An 8,646-nucleotide genomic window follows, 5' to 3' on the forward strand; every position below is an offset into this window, starting at 1 on the left:
TGCTCTAAAATTATGCGCCGGAAATGTTCCAAGTAATTTTTGTAGGTACTGAACCATTAAGCCAGGATTTGTGTTTTTTTTTTCACAAGCATAAGTTTCTTTTTCGGTCCGTGTTTTGTATTTTGATTGGTATATTCAAAACATTCCTAATTAATATTTTCACTGGAGTCATCAGTTCTTAGTTCTTCATTGCATGGAGAAATTGAGAAGTTTCACTCCACAATTCGGACAATTTCTATCTAGACATTTCTTGTCATGAAACCCGCTTTCATTAGGATTACATATAGGATTACACATATCAGTCACAGAAGCATAAACGGGAAATTGTCTGTCACTTGGCAGATTTTGGTTACAATTTTTACGATTGTTCATGACAGCTTTAAAAACATGTTTCATTTCTAAATGATATCTACAACAACACGTTACACGATCTTTCGTGCTAGCAGCACGAACAAAATAAAAATAAGGTTTACAGCGTTCAAACAAACTTTGACAAACTTTAACAGACGGGTATTTATTTTTAAAGTTTTTATAAACTTCAGGTTGAGTCTTTTCTAATATTTGGACATGGTGACTCGAATATTTTTTGGGTCCAATACGCACTCTTTTCACGTCATTTTTATTTCCGGTCGGATGGGAATTTTCCGAAGAACACCAAAAGTCATGAATTAAGTTTTTATTTGCATCCGAAAGAGCATCTGTTCTTACTTTTCTTTTTGTATATACATAAGACGATGATAAAGTTATAGAAATTTTATTCCGGAATGTAAATCCGGAGCTTATACACCTTGCAGGTACACCCAATTTTTTGGCTAATGACAGTTTTGATCGTAATTGTTTTACGCAGTTGCCGCTTACTGACGCGCTTAAAACATTCATGGATAATCGAGCCTGGTCTGTTCTTTTAAGTTTTGTCTCTGAAATTGCTATTTTCATATCTTCAAGAACAGCAAGACCTAGTTGGTTTTCATTATTTTCCTCTGGTGAGTATATGATGTTGGAGCTTTGCAGTGTTTTTATTGTTGGTGATTTCTAAGATAAGCTGCTAGTGTAGAAATGCGCGTTCCTGGTGAGTCTTTATTGCTCTGTGTTTTCTCATTTTGTTAGAGAAAGGTGGGATTTTCTCAGGTTTTGTTGTTGTAATAAAAGAGCTTGCCTTTTTCCTTCTTTGATATTCGCGCTTCTTTTCAAGGCAACTCTGCCGCTTTTCACATTCTAATTTATTTTACTCCCTCTCATTTCTTTTTCTGTTCTTACAATTTTCTTTTATTATAAATTCTTTCACTCTTTGTTTTCTTTTGCGAATGGCGCTAGCAGATACAGATTTTAAACCTACAAAATCGAGTCGTTTTTAATATACTATGTACCTACATGTATAAATGCATAATATTGTTTATATATTTACATGCACGCGATTTATAATGGAAAAGTTGTATATTGTTTATTTGTGTATTTTCGTTCTTTGCCTATATAATATCATTGACAATAACTTATATATGTAGGGATAATCGACCTAGGGTAGTAGCCCCTTTAGAAGCCAAAATGTGTAACAGTTAATAAAAATAATTACTGTACGTGCACGCACTATATAATGTACTAGATATATGTACAAAAAAAATGTATATATATATATATATACAAATATATTAGTAAATGGTTCTTCAACTAAATAATTATGTTAAATTTTTAAAGTTCTTTGGTTTTTGTGTGTAATAAAAAGTACCGGCTTTTGAAAAGACAGATTTATTTTTTTTCATGGTGCAACATACATGCAGGCACGCTTGCTACGTGTAGGACCAAATTAAAGGCAAAAGCGGCACATATTATTTTCGAGTGCAGTTACATTAAAAGAGAAATAACAGTATTTAAATTATATTGTTTCACCTTTGAGCAAAGATCTTTTCTCTTTCTTTGATTGTAACAGTTTGTTTTTTATTTTTTTCGAACCACTCTCTTTTCTGCTGTTTTCTTTTATCTGCTTTTGAAAGTTTCTGGATAACATTATCAATTGAAGCGTTTATTTCATCACCTGTATCAAAGGTTAAGTATCAATTGTTGAAAGCAAACTCAGAATTACAGTCTACTCTAAATAATTTAATATAAATTGCCAACTGCAAATAAAAGGAAATTTAATGTCAAGTATGAACACTTACACGGATACAAATCATAGTTTTACATGAAATAAGTAGACAAAAGAGTTGCGACGTTAAGGACTCTACATGTTAAAATATATGTAAAAGAACGTATATAACGTAAAAACAAGTAAAAAAAGGACGGTGTGACATTATGACTAGACAAAAGTATGCGCTGATTGTGTCGTTAATATATTCGACAAATAGTCGAAAATAGGTTCAAATGAATCCTTTAAAATTAAATTTTTATGTTATGTTGTTTGTTGTGCGCTATACTTTCAAATTATTTTCCCCCACTAAAACAGCTATATTTGACCTATCATACAATTACTTAAATGTAAAAAAAAATCGCGTTTTGTGACATTTTGACTAGACACAAACAAAAAAATCGCGTTTTTTTTTTCTTTATTATATTTTCCCTTGCAACTTTTCCGTATTTTTTTCTTACACTTTAAGAAACATCTTTACACTTTTATATAAAATCAAGGATCGTAAAAACGACCGTAAAATGGCTATTGTTTTTGATATAGCACTAAATTAATACGTCGAAAACTTCAAAACGGCAAGTGTGACATTTCATCGGAGTTTATAAATCTAGCAGTATAGGACATAACTTAAATTATATTTACTACTGAAATACATAGACAGTTATATATTTATTGTGCAATTTTGACACATGAACGATGGAAACAATAAAATGTGATTTATGTATGCAGAATTCGTTCGAATTTTTAACAGCACCTTATAAAATGAGAAATTTGTGTTTTGTGACAAAAATCAAATTTTCAAATATTCGTAAATTCTGAAACCATCTTTTGTAAATGTAGTAAAAACTCAACAATAACCGTAAAAAAAAAAACAAACACTGACCACCAAAGGAGCTAGGCCTACTAAAAAATTGTCAAACCGTCTAGAAAAAGTAAATATCGTCGCAATATGTATATTGGGTTCTACAACGGTTGAAAAAGCACAGATGGACGGAAACATAAAAACGTTTACTGAATTCAGATACTCGTACAGCAGATTTCATTGAATGTGTAGGCAAAAGTAATATCTTTAGTAAGCTTGCTTGCTAGCTGAATCGTGAAGTCATTGTTAGGTAAGGTAAAACACCCTCCTTTAAGAGATACTATAGACTAGTCCGACAGATAACCAATATATCGACAACTTCTGCCTCAAGTACAGTGAAAAATAAAAAAAAAAAAAAAAACTAATAAGTATGCTGATATTTTTTTTTTTAATCTAACAGTTTATGTAATTTCTACATTCCTTTTTTCAATTCAATATAACGATTACGGTTTTCAATAAAAATGTTTGTGCATATTGAATTTTGTTCAGACTAATTATTTAGAAGTCGGAAACTGGGGTCGAATGTCATTTCTTGGTCTTCATTGAAGTTTTACTTTCTCAGGCACATGACAATTCAAGATGAAGACACGCTCACATATGTAGACAAAGAGTAGGAAACCATTATTACATAATCATTTGCACGTTTGTTTATCTTAACAAAACTAGAAAACTGAAGCTTTCCAGTTAGACAATTTGACCTTTAAAGCTTCATTAAAAACTAGTTGTGTAACATTTTCAAGCGTCTAAATGTTTTGGTTGGTATTCATATCCTCGTAAACAGCCAGATCAACTGTCATATTACATCAGTGATCTGGCTTCAATAACATGAATCTATTATATATGGAAAAAAAATATGTATTTATGCGTGATAACTGAAGCAAAGTAACTTAAACAATCAAGTTACACATTTTACATGTTTGATCATCATGCATTTAGAGGTAAATTACATATAATCAGTTTCGGTTTCTGCGTGAGAAAGGTCGAGGAGACAATTTTTGACACATGTTTGTACTTCAGTACATTGTCAAATATATATTTCATTTCATTGAAAATAGGACATATTTATATAGGAAACAAATCTAGGAGGGAGATAGTGGTAGTGGTGGGGTAGTTACCAGAAAGAACTAGAGTGACCGAATGAACCTTTGCACATGTTGCAATGAGGTTTTAATGTCAAAACTTCAAGACATATTTGCTGATTTAAATCAAGGGGAAGGGATGTTTTTAATTGTCTTTGTGTTTTGTGTTTTGTTTGTTGTTTTTTTTTTTTTTTTTTTGGGGGGGGGGGGGGGGAAGAGGGTGCATTTCTCTGTATTCTTTAATTTATATCCATGTTTGTTTATTATCTTAATTTTTATGCAAATTATTTTCTTTTCTGTAAATCCTTTCCAAACCCTTCTATATTATATACATATCATATTCAAATTATTATTTTAGCTTTGGTTATTCTTTACAAAAACAACTATTCATCTATGATGTTATGCATATAAACTACAAAGATATACTATAAGTTATAAGCAAACATAGTATGTTTGATGATTTATTAATTGAAAAAAAAAACAGCAATTGTGATATCGTGGTTAAATTATATGCTCGAAAAAATGAAAAATATTAAAGAATCCTTTCAAATTTACACCAAATTTCATGTTTGTGTTAACAAATAAAGCGCTTGCATTATACGTAATTTATGATTTGTTACACATATTTTAAAACACCTTCATGTCGATATTGAATTATCATTATGTAATCTTCCGACAATCGCTCTTCAGCTATCGTACTATATCTTGTAAAAAGTAAACATATATTTACCTGTGTTTGTGAACATCCTTCTTGTATTCATCCTTCTTGTAAAACACAAGAAAATAACATTAAGACAATAAAAAGTGCTGACACAATTCTCTCCATGATAATTTTCAGATTGCCACTGAATTCAAGTGAGAAACGTCTTTAGTGCAAACAAACCAAAATTTTAACTGGAAAAACTAGCTTCTGCATGTCAATAACCTCTTACCAGGTTGAAGTAATTGAGCCTAGTATATTTAGACGAGGTGGAGCTAGAGAGCATATTGCGTAACTGTAAATATCTGCTTGTTATCTGTTTTGTGTAATAAAATGTCCAAAACAGTTAGAAAAACACCCCCATCCATTTAATCAAACACACCTTTTAAAGCCCTTTTCTTTATATCAACATCCACATGGTGTGTGTCCGAACTGGTGAAATATTCACAAATTGAATTTAAAACTTTTTGTTTTGCAACAAATATCTAAAATAAATCTTGAAGTTAAGAAGTCCAGTCGGAGTCCCCTGAGAATATTATACCATATAAAAATTATTGAACTTTTTAAAGGAACATATTAATGCATTGCCTGTTCATATGGACATGGCTATCGCCAAGTTTCTCCTGTGTGGGCCCAATGTTAGATGACCGTAGGATAATAGCCGAGATGGTATGAAAAAGCCATGTATTTTACTTATATCTGGTTTATATCATTTTTTAACGAAACCACGATCCTGGCAAATGGAACACCAAACTTATACATGTAGTCATTTTTTTTCAGTGTGACAACAGAAACAATATAGAAACGAATAACGTGTTTCAACATATACTTTTTTAATAAGTACAATTAAAATATCGAACTCCAAGGCATATTCAAAAAGAAAAAGTAAAAAATCTACTAAATCAAACGTCATCAAGTAATATTGTTTCTTTTTCACAAAATAGACGCCATTTGCTTCTCATTTGAAACCTGAACTAAAAATAAAATAACTCGGTTTATGTACAGAATATGTCGAAAACGTCATTTGACAAACGGTAACGACCCTAATGGTTGTCTTGTAACTACCTAATTAGGTCTTTCCAATTTTTGTGGAAAGACTTTTTGTTTTTATCGCAATTTCATTTTTTCTTTCTTCGTGAATACAATTCTTAGTTATAATGTTAAAGTTTAAATTCCCATGGCTTGGATTTCAGTTTAAAAAAAAACCCAATAATTCCCTTTTGAATCATTGCCATTTTAATTTCTTGACAGTTGCAGATCCAGAAATTTTCTTAAGGGGTAGCCACTGACTGCTTAAGAGCGGCCATGTCAGGCTTCAGTGGTTCATGATATGTTATACCCCAGTTTCTAAAGCAGGAGGTTTATAGTACATGTATTTGCTTTTTCCTTTATTCTTCCTTACGTAAACCTTATGTTAAATTTCGCAAAATCTTTCTCTCATCATGGACTTTTGATTTCTTTTCTTTTTTTGATTGATTTTGTATGTTTTCCTTAGCAAGGGTCGGTGTTACTTAAGTGGGACCTTTGTTCAATTTACCCTAGTTTTAGTAAACAAGTAAACATGTTCCTTTTAAATAAAATTCTACAACAAATGTGTTTTTAGTTGTTTTTGTATTTATTTCATGGTCTAGGACCAGTTAAACACAACAGGTACTGTTTGACGATGGAAGTTTTCAACAACCTTGACTAACTATACAGCCCTTGCACAGTGAAGGTCGTTAAAAACTTCCATTGTTAAAGAGTACTTACATGTTGAGTTTAACTGGTCCTAAACCGTAAAAGAACAAATACAAAAACAAGTACTGTTTTTAATTAGTAAAACACCTCGTACTTTATTGATTGGTAACCACTATTTAATAGTATAGTACTCTTTAATGTTTCATGCTTATGAACAAAGATTTACAGGCTCTAAAACAGACGCAAAACTTTTGAAAGTTATACAAGGATGTACAAGTAGCACCAATTATCAAAGCTAACTTTGAAATAAAAGTATCACTATCACACATGAAAAAAAAGGGTGAATATCCTTAAACTACGCCTTCATTAATGGGTACCACAGACATGACTGGTTACGGTTTTCCCCGACAAAACTAAAGAAAGGAATTCCCAATTTTACATACCAGTCTCATTAAGTGCATGGTGCATTTGTTCTTTATCATTTAATTAATTAAAACCAGTTTTAACCAGTTTGTTCAAATGTCTTAATTGATAAACCACATATTTTCATATAATTTCCCTCATTACACATATGGAATAGTGCGCTCGTATATTTCTTTGAATATTATAATTCGAGAAACATATTTTACTGTTATCCCATTGTTTACCCACTCTTAAAAGTTCAATGAAATTTATCGGACTAAAATCTGTATACCTTTTGCGATGTGGTAAAATATATTTATTGTAATTTGTAGTACATATGTTATATATTTTCAATATAAACGTAAACGACTTTGCCATAAATGCACTGGTATATGCCGAGTCTCGCATCCTAATTAGTACAGAGAGAGCCGTGATGTAATGGTTAGTGCATCGGACTACTAACACAACGGTTTCTGGTTCGATTCCCGCTTCGGGGAGAAAATTTCAGCTGGACTTAATATTCGGCTCTCACTTGACACCATTTGCGAGTATGGTCTTGAGGAACGATGCTAGTCCGTCGGAAGGGGACGATAAATGGGTGAACCGTGTTAAGAGAGAGCCATATCTCTTGCACATAAAAGACAACCTTGTAGATTTCGAAAAAGAGCAGGCTAATGCCGCTAAAAGAGCAGGCTAATGCCGCTACAAGGCAGCACTCGCACCTGCAAAGTGGAAAGGGATTAATATACATTGTAAGTTGCAACAACACTATAAATAAATATGTTTAAACTAAACTAATTAGTATATAATTTGAACTCGGGTTACTTCCTTCATTTGTTTTTATGTTCCCAGTCTAGGATTTAAAAAGTTGCGCCCGTCAACACGTTTGTCACATATTTCGGTCATACTTTCTTAATCAGGTACTGACTAAATCAATTTTTGGCCAGCTGCTTCACAGTGATTATATACTACGCAAAAAAAAGAAACGTTACATTGGTTTTTAGTTTGAAAATATCACATATATTATATTAAGTTCAAATATTTTTATGATTAAAACTAGTAACCTGAATGATTTATCTATCAAATTTACTCATGTATAAAAATTGGAAATGACGTGACGTTATTTTCTGATTTCAAACAAATAACCATATTTTCAAAAATTTACCTGTATAGAGACGGAATCGAGTTGTCCTTTTGGTCATTAATTGTGTCGAACACGATTGTTAACAAAAGGTCGCATTAAAAAATTGAAAAAGTTTCCCCGTAAGTCAATGTCCCGTCTACGTCAAAATGAGAGAGAACGAGCTATTGGGATGTTGGCAGCAGGAATGACTCAAGTGCAGGTTGCAAATCGTTTCAATGTCTCAAGAATAACTATTGCCAGACTTAAGACTCGTCTTAGAGATACATGCACAACACATGATCGCCCCCGTAGTGGCAGGGCACGTGAAACGACGTGACGTCAAGACAGGCACATCTGCATCTCCGGAATTGATTTGTAAACGCGTTACAAACTGAATGACATACACGCGGAAGACATAACAACAGAATATCTGTTCAAACAGTTCGTAACCGATTTCGTCAAGTTGGTCTAAGAGCTCGTCGTCCATTGAAGGGACCTATCCTTACGCAGCGTCCAAGGATGGCGCGACTTTAATGGACTCCGGTAGGCAAACATGGTGATAGGTTCCTTTTACCGATGAATCTAAATTCAACTTGAAATTTAGCGACGGCAGAGCCAGGGTCTACCGGAGGCGCAATGAAGGAATGTTTGGTGCGTGCGTGCAGGAAACAGATCGCTTTGGTG

The sequence above is a fragment of the Mytilus edulis genome, chromosome 1 (genome assembly GCF_963676685.1).
Source record: "Mytilus edulis chromosome 1, xbMytEdul2.2, whole genome shotgun sequence".
NCBI classification, from domain to species: domain Eukaryota; kingdom Metazoa; phylum Mollusca; class Bivalvia; order Mytilida; family Mytilidae; genus Mytilus; species Mytilus edulis.